The sequence below is a fragment of the Diceros bicornis genome, chromosome 9 (assembly GCF_020826845.1).
Source record: "Diceros bicornis minor isolate mBicDic1 chromosome 9, mDicBic1.mat.cur, whole genome shotgun sequence".
Taxonomy (NCBI): Eukaryota; Metazoa; Chordata; class Mammalia; order Perissodactyla; family Rhinocerotidae; genus Diceros; species Diceros bicornis.
The window spans coordinates 29,185,343-29,200,548 of record NC_080748.1 but is presented as its reverse complement, the minus strand read 5'-3'; the positions used below and the strand labels follow the sequence as shown (position 1 = coordinate 29,200,548).

At 40.7% G+C, this 15,206-nt stretch overlaps 1 long non-coding RNA gene across 1 annotated transcript; it reads right to left on the bottom strand.

The window, feature by feature from the left end:
- Positions 1-5,554: 5,554 nt before the first annotated feature.
- LOC131409937 (uncharacterized) lies at positions 5,555-7,466 on the bottom strand. The gene is made up of 3 exons (XR_009221084.1): positions 6,815-7,466; positions 6,377-6,459; positions 5,555-6,009 (listed from the first exon to the last, which is right to left on the bottom strand). It is a non-coding gene; the product is annotated as an uncharacterized LOC131409937 (long non-coding RNA).
- Positions 7,467-15,206: the final 7,740 nt, after the last annotated feature.

Here is a 15,206-nt window from a genome sequence, read left to right as displayed (position 1 = left end):
GTTGCCGCGGGCGTAGGAACCGGCACTGCAGCCTTAGTTGCAGGGGAGAGAGGATTAACTGCCCTGAGCAATGCTATAGATGAAGACCTCAGGACTTTAGAGCAGTCCATCTCTAAGCTAGAAGAGTCCCTCACCTCCCTGTCTGAAGTAGTGCTCCAGAATAGAAGGGGATTAGATCTGTTGTTTTTAAGGGAGGGAGGGCTCTGTGCAGCTCTTAAAGAAGACTGCTGTTTCTATGCAGATCACACAGGAGTAGTCCGAGATTCAATGCAAAAATTAAAGAAGAGATTGGACATGAGGCAGCGAAGCAGGGAGGCCCAACAAAGCTGGTTTGAATCCTGGTTCACTAAGTCCCCCTGGGTGACGTCCTTACTATCCTCCCTAGCAGGGCCTTTGTTAATTCTTTTTCTACTTTTGGTTTTTGGACCGTGTGTTTTCAATAGAATTACTGCTTTCATAAGAAAAAGAGTCAATGCAGTGCATGCTATGATGCTCCAACGCCATTACCAAGCTCTCCCACGCCATGAGCCACTAATAGTAGACACCGAAAACTAAGTTCTAAGATTAGAACTAGGGACAAAAGAAGAAGTGGGGAATGAAGAATGTAAATTATGTTAAAAATTTAATATGTTAACACCTTAAGGGGCAGTTGGGGCGAGTCTTCTATGAATAGAGTCTATCGATCCCAACTGACTCTGTTCGCGGAAGACTCACCCTAAACTGTTCAGAGAAAATTGAGAACAAGGGAGTGCTACAGAGGGATAAGTTTGGGAGGGTCGGGGTGGAGGGGGGCCAGATGGGGACATGTGTGTGCACCTTGATAGCTGTTTCGCGCCGTAGCAATTCGCGCCATAAAATGTAACTGTCTGAATGTTTTGAATTAACCAATCATGTAAAACCGCGCCAACCTTTTCCCGCTTTATGCTCCCAAATCCTATAAAAGAACTTGCCCCCTAAGGCTCGGGGTCGACCCCTCTGTCTCCTGCGAGAGACACGAGTCGACCCGGAGCTCCGTTCAATAAACCTCTTGCGTTTGCATCAAGTTTGGTCTTCTGTGTCTGTGGGCCCGCGTCATCCCGAGACCTGGTGAGTTGGGATTTCCCTCCCCTTCCCCTTGGGAATCCAACAATTACTCGAGTAGGAAAAAACCCACACAGTCACAGGATTCTCATTAGCTCTGCCCAGTAAGTTTATTCGTGCTGACTCTATCATTCTTTACTTCTTTTAGTCTCTTCTAATGACTGAGACATTCTTTTTAAGAAGGACCTCACCAAGTTGGACAAGGCCCAAAGGTATGTGATGAAAATGGAAAGGGATAAAAATTGGGAATCTTTAGCTGGGAAAAGAGACTTGGAAGGCAGAATAATCATATGATAGCCCTCTTCAACATTTCCTGGGTTAGATACATTCAGAGAGAAATTAACTGGGACCAATGAATAAAAGTAACAGGAAAGCATATTTGCTTATACACACACACACACACACACACACAAATATTTTAACATAGGAACATTAAAGTTTTTAACAATGGGCCATCCAATGAGAAAACCAAATGTCTGCAGCTCCATGAGTTTTTTAAAGATAACAACGCGATAGGTGGATTAAAGCATGAATACAAAAACAACACACAGAAAAAGTTATCAACTTCATTCATTTAAAGTGCATCATAATACAGACCAGCTTGATGAAACTAGCAGAACTAACAGAAATAAACTGGTCTCAAAAAAATGAGATCTATTCAATAAGCATATCTAAATTTTGACCCCAGATTTATCTCAAAGATAGTAGCTCTTAACTTGTATCTCAACTTGTATTTGAACACCTTCATGAAAAGCAAAATATTTTCATAAAGTTAGATGGAAACAAATATTGCCCAAACTTTAGCCATATGAATTTCATAACAGTTTGGGAACTAATTACTGACTGTTAGCATTACAAAGATTCTATATCACCTAGGAAGCTTTCATTATTCTTCAGCTCAATCGAGTTCCCTCAAAACTAAGCTAAACTAATAGGATGGATTCTTGAGAATTCATCACATCCTGAGTTTTGCACTTGAAAGACTATTGCGGAAACTTAATGCATAATTCATACTCCTCAAATATCTGTGAAGTTCTTCTGAAGTTGTCTCTTCATTTCCATAAAATAGCTCTGGAATTCCACAAAGCATGGGATTCTACTGAGCTCAGGACAGTTCACAAGAGGAAATGAGCATAGTCCCCAGTTACCATCTGTTTAAACCACATATGAGCCAATTAGGATGCTTTCAGTAGCTAAGAACAGAAAACTCAACTCAAACTGGCTCAAACATTGAACGAGATTTATTGGCTCACATAACCAGAAGTTCAAAGCTAGCACAGATCTTAGGCATAATTTGTTCAGGATTCCAGTTCAATATCTTTGTACTTGACTTTATTGTTATCTCTCTGTGAGCTGCTTTCTCAGGATGGCTTTCCAATTTTATGACACAGTGATGGCAGCAAGTTCAATCTTTATATCCATATTCTTCACTATCAAAAGAGATATAGTTCCTGTGTCCCAGAATTCCCAGTAAATTTTCTAAGTGTCACATTGATTAGGCAACCTCTGACGCAGTCCCAGGGAGGAAGAGAATGTCATGCCCTCAATGGCTTAGAACTGGGTTACCTGAAGTAATAATTGTGAGGGCGGAGGGAGCAAGGCATTACCTGGATTTTCAGTTTTTGCCAATTTGCATGGTTTAAATATCTCCACTGTGGGAGATCAAAATTTGGCCACCCTGAAATATATCTCTTTACCTTGATTGTTTTCTCTGAAGGACATTTGACCTCCCCCACTAACTGCCTAAAGAATTTGACATGGTGGCTCCTTCCTGGAACAGATCTTCCATCTGATGGCTGTAATATAATGTAAAATAGATGTTACAATAGGAAAGGCACCAACAAGCCCATCTTATCAGAAATTCTGTCTCTCTGGCCACATTCTCTGGATGGCCCTGCGAGGAGTTGCCAGACAAACATTTACATTTATAAGGGAAATCTCCATTTGTAAAGGTATCTCCCTCTCTGTCTTGGGAAGAGGGGGGATGACCTCATTTCTAGAAACTTATCAATGTGGAAGGTGAGGTCTTAAATCTGCATAATAACCTTACCCTTGTTTACAGTGCTTTAGTGGTAATCTCCTGTAACTGACACCCCCCACCCCCAACATCCTCCTTTGTCTTTAGAAGAAGATGGTATTTAAGATGAGAATTTCTGCTATTGTGTTGAGAAACGCAGTGTTCCTGCTTTCTCCCATGTATACATCTTATTAAACTTGGTATTATTTTCTCCTGCTAACCTGTCTCATTGATTATTTGGCCAGCCAGAAGAACCTTAAGGGAAAGGGCAGAGGGAGATTCTCCCTCCTCCCCCGACACCACCATAGCCAATCAGGTGAGAAAAAGAGAGAGAATGGAAAAACTATGAAGAATGCCAGAGATGTCGCCAAAAGATAGGACGGGAAGAAATAACAGCAGACATTTGACGGCATTGGGGGAAAAATAATGCTTTTTCTTGATTGTACCTTATTGAGGTAAGTCCACTTGGTAAAATGGTTACAACATAAAGACTAGAATAATAGATAACAAAATATTAACAGTTGTTATTTCTTGGTGGTGGGATTATGAGTTACCTTCTTCTTTGTTTTTTTAATACACATATGTTTGAATAAACATATTATTTTCACAATAGGAAAAAATAATATTTTCTTAATATTATTTGCCAAAACAAAACCAAAGCACATCAAGGAACAGATGCCAGAATTCAGAACTCCTAATGCAGCATTCTCTATTTAATTATATATAATTGACCAACAAGTATTCCTCTCATGCAAAGAAACAGAATGAAATTGTTTAGTAAAGGAAATGGCTGCTTTTCCACATTATAAATTTGCTTCTTCTGCAATAGTCACTCAAATATTTATTAATCACCCTTCTTCTATCATAAGAGTTTTCATGAATGGTTCCAAAACAATTTCGTTGAAATTCATTTTTTAATAATATTCCAAAATGTTAATTGTAATAAAAATATTCAAAATAAGTGCATGTTTTACAGATTAATCGTCAAATTCAACTATTAGTGTGGTGCTTACTAAGAGCAGCAAGTCACGAAAGAGTTGAAAAAATGAAGTTGATGAACCAGCAAAACTATCTATTAATTATGTAAGGAATTTAAATTACCAAAAACTAAGTGGTTCTGGGTCAGCCCGGTTGCGCAAGCAGTTAAGTGCGCGGCGCTCCGCTCCGCTGCGGCGGCACGGGGTGCGCCGGTTCGGATCCCAGGCGCACACTGACACACCGCTTGGCAAGCCATGCTGTGGAGGTGTCCCATATAAAGTGGAGGAAGATGGGCACGGATGTTAGCCCAGGGCCAGTCTTCCTCAGCCAAAAAAGTGGAGGATTGGCAGATGGTAGCTCAGGGCCGATCTTCCTTACAAAAAAAAAAACCTAAGTGGTTCCCCTTGCTTAAAAAAATTATAACGTCTGAATGGCAGATGAAATAAAATAAGACAGAAATTCATCTTTCTTCCTCTGCCCCTCATTCATAAATCTTTTTGTTAATTTCAAAATGGAAAGTATGGAGAATTAATGAGATTTTTGCCTAAAGCATATCCCTCTAAGCTCATATCTATTTAAATTAGAAATTCACCAAAATGGTTTGTGCTTTTTCAGTGATTTTTAAAAAACAATTCAATAGCCTCCCAGTAACAATCTCAAAAGATAAAGATATGATACAAATATATTTAAGAAACAATTATCTGAATCTATGTTTTCTCCTCTTAAGTCTTTTTTTCAAATTGAAGGCTTCAGATGAAATGTTTTATAAGTCTATTGAAGTGTATGCACTTATTTCTGTACCTAGCATAAGATCATATTATTTTGTCATGTCAGAAAAGCAGCAATCATAGGACCACTGCACTGAAGTTCATATGCCACAACATATAGGTCCGAAGGATTTACAGTGGCGTGACTTTGAGAGTAGATGACTTTTGTCCCCAGGTATATATCTTTCATACTAGACTAGTTACTCCTTGAGGCAAGGGATCTTCTTTGGGTCATCAGTACCTTTGCGTATTGATAGGACATATAATAGGTTTTCAGTGAATATTTGTTGAATAAATGAGTCAGCAATCAAATGATGCTCTGCTTTGCCCCATGTCTCAAATTCACTCATCCAGAAACTATTTTAAAAAATAAGCAGAGATGTAAAACTTGATGAGGGACATAGTCACATGGTGGCTTCTCAAGTCATACATAGTCCATCCATTCTCAAAACCTTAGAGACCACTTTCTAGGTCAAGGAAACTATAGCATCTCCACACCATTTACTGAATGCCAACGTCTAATTCAGGGCTCCAGGGGCCCTTCCAGCAAACTATTAAGACAAGCACCAGGTGTCTTATTGGAAGACTGGGTCCTGAGTTATGGGTGCCCCTCGGTCAATGAATTCTCCCTCTTCAGTCTTATATCCCTCCCCTCCCAGGACTAACGTCTTCAAGATCAGGCCCCACACGTGTTCCCCCAGTTCCTCCAGGTACTTCTTAGCCAGATCTGCAGTTCCTTTGTGAGGACGATTTCTTCCTGAAGCAGGACTCATACTTCCCTATTCAGGCTGAACTGAGGCCTGAATCTGTTTAATGGCCTAAAGGCAATGAAAGATGGTGGGAGTTGACTTAAGGAGAACAAGCATGTTATCTACTTTATACGAGGCTTTGTGTGGTATTAAGGCAATGGGATGGGGGCTATAGAGAGGAGGGATGGATGGATGTTTTCCTTTGGAAAGGGAGAAGGAGCTGCTTCTGCCAATAAGGATCCAGAGCAATTGGGGGATTTAAGGTTACCCATTGCTTGTCTCAAAGTCCCCATCTTTTCCTATCAGGGTCCTGACTTTGGCAGAGGAGACCTGTTGAGCTGGTGCGTATAATGTCTTGCACTTCTACCACCTTTAAATTAAATCCTGAGCCTGATTTTCAGCACAGTCTTCATGGTAGCTGCAAGAAATTAATCCTTTAGAGCAGCTTTAGGAACACTCTGGCTCTCAGAGTATAGCTTAAATATGTCTATTATTCTCTGTTTACAAAGCTACCAACGCTACCAAAAGAAGACACCCCATGCCACAAGCCTTATAAATGTTCTTCCTCCCATAACAACCAAATGCATCAGCAATATATCTACCAATGCCTTGTCTTCTACCTGCATTTTGCAATAAACCACAATGAAAACATTAATAATTGAGATAGGTATTAAGCAGAATAATGCCCCCCACAAAGATGTCTGTGTCGTAATCCCAGAACCTGTGAATATCTTACCTTAAATATTGACAAAAGAGATTTTGCAGATATGATTAAAGTTAAGTACCTTGAGATGGGGAGATTATCCTGGATTATCAGGTGGACCCAATCTGATCACATGAGTCCTTAAAAACAGAGAACTTTTCCCACCTGGGTAAGAGAGAGAGCGATGTGACAAAAGAAGGGTCAGAGAGATGCTACATTGCTGCCCTTTGAATACAGAGGAAGGGGCCACAAACCAAGGAATGCATGCAGCCTCTAGAAGCTGGAAAAGGCAAGGAAATGGATTCTTGCCTAGAGCCTCCAGAAGGAACCAGCCCTACTGACACCTTGATTTTAGCCCAATGAGACACATGCTGTACTTCTTACCTACCAAACTTTAAGAAAATAAATTAATACATTTATGTTGTTTTAAGCACTAAGATTATGGTAATTTTCCACAACAGCAATAAAAAACTAATTCAGGATGCCACTGCACGCCTGGGTTATTAAACAGTCTGCTTACCACCAGCAATGGAGTGCCTATGGCTTTCAGACAGATAGGCAATTCAACTTCAAAATCCAAGCCTGAGGGTCTGCTTTCTAGGCCCACTCCTGCTTCCAATTATCTTCCCTTGAGTTCCCTAGAAAACAAAGCCTGTGGGAAAACGTACATGCCAAGGCCTTATGGGAAAGTGCAATCCCAAGACAGCAAGAGCAGAGGGGAAAGGAGATAGAGTCTGCAAATGTATGGTAGCATATCACTGATCAAGCCACAGCTTCACAAGCAAACATGGCCAGTTGGTTGGCTGTGTGGCATGACTTCCAGATAGGCCTTGTGAAACCACCTCACCTCAAAAGAGTCCATCAGGGGAAGAAAGGGAGATGAATTTATCCTCTGGAGCACATCTCCTGTCTTCCATTAGGCAGAATTTTCCTTCCACACTTCCAAAGTGTCTATCCACTAGGGCAGCCATGAGGAAACCCAGGTCCCACATCCTATGGTGAGGGCCTCACATGAGTCAGGAGTGGTGAGAGGGCCGGGCCTCCCTCGGTCCCATTAGGCCATGGCTAAATGCTGAGTTGATGCAGCTTCTGCCAAGGCAAGCACAGCGAAGACCATGGCAGAGCCCAGCCCTCTCCAAGGGGATGGATGAAAGGCTGAGAACAGTCAGAGGTGGAACAAGATGAAGGACTTTCCATTGAGCAGCTAAAGACCCGGGGGGATGGAGGAGTAATGAGAATCTAAGGAGGCACATAAACTAGGTCTGATACAACTTATAAATTTTCATAACGTGAGCCCTCAAAAATTTGAAACCTAAGACAAATAGGCAAAAGAGGCAAAATTCCTATTTTTAAAAGTTTTCTAAACACAAAATTTCATCAGTACACACATACACATACACAAACACATACACAAAACCACCTAATTCATAATTACTATAAGTTAGTAAACAAACTGTAGGCTTGACTAACTGTACTTGATGGATTTTTGGACAAGTTCCTCTTTTCTGAGTTCTTGTTACTTACAACAAGAATAGTGACTGTGCTAGATTAGCACTTCTTTTGTTGGCCAGTCCTGATGTTGGACAAGACCAGCTTATCTCACCTAGGTCTTACTGGAAAGTCTGGACCTGCTATCCATTGGTACTCTCTGACTCCAGAATGTCTTAGCAGTCAATGGTGCCACCATCTTAGGTCCAGCTCTGGGGTAACTTCCTCCATGGAGCAATGCTCTTCAACAAACATATCTGTTGATATTCTTCCTCTATGGTTTCTATTATATGCTTTCTTACACACACATTCCTTTCCTCATTTGCTTTTTAACTCTATTTTTGTATCACAGTTATAATTGTTATTACAATTAACCTTATGTTTATAGCTATTAAAATCAAAATTAGTTACAATTAAGTACATACTACACCACTCTAGGATTTGTTCTCACTGGGTTTGAATTCCAGAAAAAGAAATCCAAGGTAGATCAAAGGAATCATTGAAATCACTGATTCTGAGGCTTACAAACACTGGTACAGGCTGCTGAGGAAAGTTATGGATCATTCTTTCTATAAATTTCCAAACTGTTTAAAGGAATCGACAGCCCCCTGTGTAGTGCAGTGTGAAAGTCACCCCAAGTCTCCCAATGAAAAAAAATGGATTAGCTGACCATATGTCTTCATAAATTTAGGACTCTGGGGACTGAACTCAAGGCCTCTACGTGCTCTACTGTAAACCCACAAAGCTTCACAACAGCAGTTTTCCTCATGAACTGCTCTTCCCCGCTCGCTGGGCAGCATCCAGGTAATGGAGCCCCGAGGCCACAGAGAGCTGGCCCTGTGAGGCTAACTTCATGGCTCTGGGAAAATTCATAAAAATATTGAGTGGCAACAAAAGTGTGTTTTTATGAGAGCTATGGTTGTAGATATTGTTAAATGTACTCAAATATCCAAAGTAGCTTCAGTACTTGGCATTTTAAGTAAAATATGGTCAATGGATTGAAATGGTAATAGCCTGTCAGGATTCTTTAAACAAATGGGACCTGGTAGATAAATTACTTTATATGGAAATTACTTCAGAGTCTGCTCTGATGTATACTGTTTTTGAACATGTTGAGCAAGATTCAGTAAAGTTAATTCTAATAGAATCTGATATCTTATGTTTTCTTAGTGATTCTTAAGGTTCAGTGTGCTTAAGAATTGCCTGGGCTACTTATTAAATATGCCCATCTTGGTTCCCATCCTGAGAGATTTTGAATCAGTAGGTCTGAGGTGGGACCTAGACATCTATATTTTTAATAGGCATCCCCATCTTTCAGATAATTCTGACACAGTTCACAAAGCAATCTTTTAAAATAACCATTGTGGAAGTCAGTGGCTTGACCCCTACTCTGAAACCTCAGTGCCCTGATGGCCCAGCAAGGAACACAATGGGGAATTTGGTAGATTTGGTGAGCATTGTGTATCAGACACCTCTTACAGCAAACACCCTTCAGATCTTCTCTAGCCTCACCTGTCACTAGTACTTTTGACGTAGCAGCCAGTGGCCCTTTCTTCATGGACTTTGGCCAACTTAATGGGGTTACAATCCATCAGGACTTTATCTCCATTCTCACCTCCTGCCCCAGGGCTTCGCTATTGACAGAAATGCATGAGACATTGTGGGACCCACTGGCACCCACACACAGGTAACCCATAAGTACCAGGGGAATTAATGTCCAACAAAGCAAAACTTTGATCTAGGGAAATGGAGATGGCAGACAAATTCTTACCATCCTCCCCTAGTTGGTAATCCGAAGAAGCAGTCATTTATATGGCCTCTTGGAAGGTGGTTCCATTGAGATCAAGCAGTTATCACACTCGATACCTCAAACAGCTCTCTTGTTGTCTGCTTGCTCCCCTTGTCCCGCGCATGTGCTCTGTGGAGTTCCCCTCCTTGCTAACATAAGAGCACATAAGCCTTTGCCTCCAGCTCTGCTTTCTGGGGAACTCAGGCTAAGATATATTATATCATTAAGTTATTTAACTATGGTACAGCAAAGGATTATGAATCCAGGAGTTCCTCTGACCTTACATATTCCTCCATCATTAAAGTCTGCTGAGACCTCTGGACTTTGAACAGAACATCTCCATGATGGACAAAGGAGGTACCAGGAAGCCACCTCCCCTTACGCCATCATGTATGCTGGATCTTGTGTGCATCCTTTGTACTGCTTGCTAACTAAAGAACCTTAGCCAAGCCTAATCTAAATTGTCATTCTCACAGATCTCCAGATCTGGCCTAGACAATCTTTATGGTCTAGCACGGCTCAGCTGGGTTACATGAAATTCAATTAGATTAAAAGATTTATCTGTTCAGCTAGAATGTAATTTGGGTTGGAGATTCAGAACTTTTATCCTAACAAAGCTGAGTTCCATTTCTCAGCAGTATCCTTTTCATGGCCTGTACTAGCACATCACATCCGCCACATTCTATTCATTAGAAGTGAGTCGCCAGTGAAGCTAACATTCACGTGCACATTCACATCTAGGGAAATTAGCCTTCACCTTTTGCCCGGTAGAACATCAAAGAATCTGCAGACATGCAGGAACCACCACCTGGTTTTGCCTTGGCAAGGCTCACATTCCAGAATCCCTAGTTAAACTGCTACTTCTTGAGGACGGAGCTGCAACTATGACTTCCTAGTGCCAAGCTGTACGTGCAACAGACCCCAAAATGTTTGCTAAATAAATAAACTCGAAAGAAAAGGACATTATCTTCATGGTTCCCTGCACTTGAAACATTTCAATCGTCACTATAACCAGGTATTTACTCATATTAAAAGTCTCAACTAACAAACCAGGTGGAAAATTGAGGCAGTTAGCTGAGTAACTCAAGAAAAAAGTCCTTTCAATTCAATTACTTCAAAAGATGATGCAGGATTTTTTGCCTATAGTCAGGAGATTTTTTTATCCCCCATTGGAGGCAGCAGACTTTCTCCTAAACAATTTTCTTCCCTCAGTGAACTTCAGATTTCTCCCAGATGGCTCTGAGCAACTCACAAAAGCAATTTGTCATCAATCCTTTTATGAAGGTGTAAGGCATCGCTCCAATATAAACTAGTCCCAGATGAGTGGTAAGAAAACAAGCACTAACGTCTTCATTAACTTCATACGGGCTGTCATTCCTGTAACTTCCATGGGGTGAGAACTGCATTGCCTAAACAATAGAATCGGGAACTCATTTAGAATCTACAATGAAATAAGCATCAAGCCTAAGAAGCCAAAGCATATAGCTTTAAATTATAGTATCTGAGGTGGAAAACAAAGTATCCAGAGGAAGATACACATATTCCTAACTACACCTTTTGAAAAAAAAAGAAACTTCTGCCAAAATGCTTCCATTTACTCCACTTCCCCAGGATCAACCAAAATGGAAGGATCAACCTTCTCCAGAGGAAAAGAACCTGAAGCATAATTTATCCAGTTTGCGCTGTCTAGTTATAGCCAATGTTCAAACTGATTGCAAGTAATAGTAAGCCTCTTATTATATATGGCAATGGTTCAAGAATATAGATTCAGCCTTTTTGAAGAGACTCTTATTCCTCTTACCATAAACTCATCCTTTTCTAACTTAAGAAATAATGCCATTTTAATTACAAGGGAAGTAACTATGAAAAGTCAAGTTTTGCCTATTTTTGTAAACTGAAACCTCCTAGGACACGCATGACTGGTGTGGCCCACATGTGCTGTGCTAACAATAGCCCTGGCCCAGCAGCAAGAGAGGAGCATCACTGAGACACAAATATAGAGCAAAGATGTTCATGGTTACTAAGAAACAAAGCAAAATGCATCTGGCCTTTTTTTTTCTTACAACTCCCACTACTGTGATAGTGACGAGAGATGTCTCATTTCTTTAATTAGCATTTTAAATGGGTAGGTGACATGTTATTGAACTTACTTACTAGAATATAGGATGCATCTTTATATATATATAAGATGCCAAAACTTTGATCTAATAGCAATCGGGTAATCTTGGCTCTTTTAAGCCACAGCTTATACACTAGCCATTACAGCACTAACAGAATATACAGTGCTCGTGCCCAGAGGCTGAGGTTACATCCAGATAGAATTCCAAGGATTAGGAGATAGAGCAAAAGCGGAGCAGGAGGTGGGATAAGATGAGACTCTGGAATAGCAAATTTGCTGAGTACAAGAAGGGCCAGTGGTCTGGGCGGCCAGATCTGCTGAACTGACAAGATGGGAGGAGAGGACAGGGGGACCAGGGGGTTTATCTGGGAGACCAGCTACATTAGCATATCATTCTATATATCATTCTAGTGTGGCTAGATTTCTTTTCAGTCCCAGCCCTGACTGACTTGGAGAAGCTGTAGTCTCTGCTGGGACATCTGGGAACACCCATTTTTATGTTTCTAAACTGTCACACATGCTTTATTATTCTGCCACTGTAAAGGTTTCTGTCCAGGGCCGTACAAAATTGCCACCCCTAGAGGTCTTGAAAAATACCCATCAGTCAAAGAGAAGTAGAAGTGACAAGATGAATTCGCAGGCCCCTCCAGGTTTCTGCTTTCCAACAGGCTTCAAATGGAATTATCCCCCCAAACCACCACAGCAGCTTTGTAATCTGAAAGTCTTCTCGACTGCAATAAAGCTGCAGTATCGATTTTGCCCGAGAAAATATTAAGTAACTGAAAGGCCTCAGAGAGAAGGAAAGCACAGAGAATGAGGACTAGCAGCCTCCAAAATTAAGCAATGAATGTTCAGGGATTCTTAGAAGGTCCTTGTGAGATCATGTCAAGGATTCAGTCATTCCTTGGTCACCAGCCATGTCCCAGAAACCTTGTTGCATATAGAGAAGACAAAGAAGAAATTCATTTATGATCTCCAGGACCAGAAATAGAGACTTGACAGCACAGTGTGTGACTTGCTATACCCCTGAGCAAATGCTGGAGGTGCACGGAGGAGAGGACAAGTACCTGGTGAAGGGTCAGTGGACCTCGTGGAAGAGGTGGCCACTGAACTAGGTCTTAACTGTGAAAGAGAAAATCCAACAAGGGGAGAATGGACAATCCAGGAAGAAGAGCTGGTGTGTTTTCGAAAGGTCTATTGTGGTAAAAGTTCTCTGCAAAGGGGTAGGAGGTGGGAGCCAAGCAAGATGAGCTCCCCTCCTGAAGCGAACGGATTTTAAATAAGAATGAACCTCAGGGCTTTCGAATATTAAAAGTTTCAGGAGCATGCCAAAGGGATCCAAGAGATGGTCTCTCTTCTCCCTTAGCATCTCCAGTCAGTAACGTTGGGGTAAACTTGCCTTTCAACTCATCAAAGGCTAAAATTAGTAACTACACTTTTGTAAGTAAAAGGCTAATATTTTGTGTTTCTGTACTTGTAAGACAGTTAATTGTGTTAATCATGTTAATTTGGAATCTTATAATAAATATGATTAATAATTAACATCAATAATATTGCTTCACAAAAACGACTTCTGAGTGAGTGTTCCCTGCCTTTTTGGGTCTCACAGGAGTGCACCTCCTTGCCGATCTCTGAAAAATGTGAGCAATAGCAAGCAGACAGCCATCATCTCATCCCCTCCGACGCCTTTCCCACCACCAAGAAGGGAGAGCTCCCTTAGGTCTCAATCCTGGCAGAGCTTCTGACGCATCTGCCAGTAAAAAGCAACAGAAACACAGCATCCAGTACAAGGGCATAGACTCTCTTCTTTGAGAGTCTATGCTATCATAATTCCTGGTATGAGCAAAAACATGCATCTTGAGTTTGAGTAGAAACCTAACTCCCCAAAAATGTTATCTTTGTCCTTAAAATTTTATCTGTCATGAAAATTAAATTTAACATATGATCCTAAGTTATATCCTGAACCAGAAAAAAAATGGTATAATAGATATAATAATATAACAGATGTTGGGACAATTGGAGAAATTTAATTAAGGTATAGATTAATCCTGCACTGATATTAAATTTTCTGAAATTGATAATTGTGCTATGGCTGTGTAAAACAATGTCTTTATTCTTAGTAAATATACATTGATGTATTTAGGGGCAAGTGGCAGGATTTCTGCAACTTATTCTCAAATGGTTCAAAAAATAATAATATATAGACAGAAGGAGTGGGAAATGATAAAGCAAATGTGGCAAAATATTAGCAATTGGTAAATCAGGGTAAAAGATATGCAGTTCTTTGTACTGCAGTTACAGCATTTCTCTACAGTTGGAAATTATTTTAAAAGATAAAATTTAAAAAGAGTTTTATCTGTACCTCTCACAGAGCACTGAGCAACTTATTGCCCTCCGCCATCATCACATTGTATTCCTCCCGTCCGCCCTCCTCCCACTGATTTTAGTTATCACTTGGGGAGCACTTATGTCACAGACGCTGTGCTGGGTACTCTGAGGAAATAAAGAGTAGTGAGATGCAAGCCCTACCCTCAGTCCTGGGAGGAGTTCAAGTGTGGACACACTTAACCACTCTGTGAGCAAGAAGCTACCAGCTACAAAAGAAAATGTGCTAGAAAGGACAGAGGAGGAGGTCAGAAAGCACTGGGGCTGCTTTAGACTCCAGAAGGCTTCGTGCAGAGGACATTAGAGGTCAGCCATGAAGACAGGTGGGATTTTGAGACAGCAGAACTCTGGGGTGCAGGACAAGCGGTACAAGACAAATGGGTAGTTGCAATGTCATGAGAAGAGCCCTCATGCAAGAAGGGTACGTTGGGCTCTGTCTGGTGGGTAGTCTGGGGATGTGATGGGCAGGTATGGGAAATAAGGCTAGAAAGGAAAGATGGGTCAGATACAGAGTGCCTTAAATGATGAGAAAAGTATTTTCAGTTTTATTCTAGACAATAGAGAGTTAAGATCTTTGAGAAAGTTTTTGTTCCCCTCTGAGACTGGGAACCCTGTCTTGAGCATCCTTTGTAGAATTTTACTTTGCTCTTAGTTGACATTCAATAAATAGTGGTAGTGTGATGTTTGTAAAATTAAACATTCACAACGTAATGCAATTTTATTCAAACTCAAATCTCAGAGACATATATTATTGAAATATGAAATCAGTTTTGAAGGGGGAAAAATTGTTGGGCACCTGTATGTACCAAATATTTTACATATTCTCTTAGTTAACCTCCCCAACCCCCACATTTAGTAAGTAGAGCAAAAAGGTTAGGTAAAGCCCCAAAATCATAGTCAGTAGATGAATCAGCATTCTTTGGTTTCAAGCAACAAAAATGACACATTTAATTCGAGCAGAAAAAGGGGAGTAATTTAAAAATTGAAGGGAAAGTTTGGGAACTAGATTCAGAAATTGCAGTCAAGAACCAAGGCAGTGGCTGCTGAGATGAATTCACCTCAGCTGTTTTTAATCTCTCAGTCATTCTATCCAAGATACAAATTCTAGGCAGAAATCATTCACAGCCATCC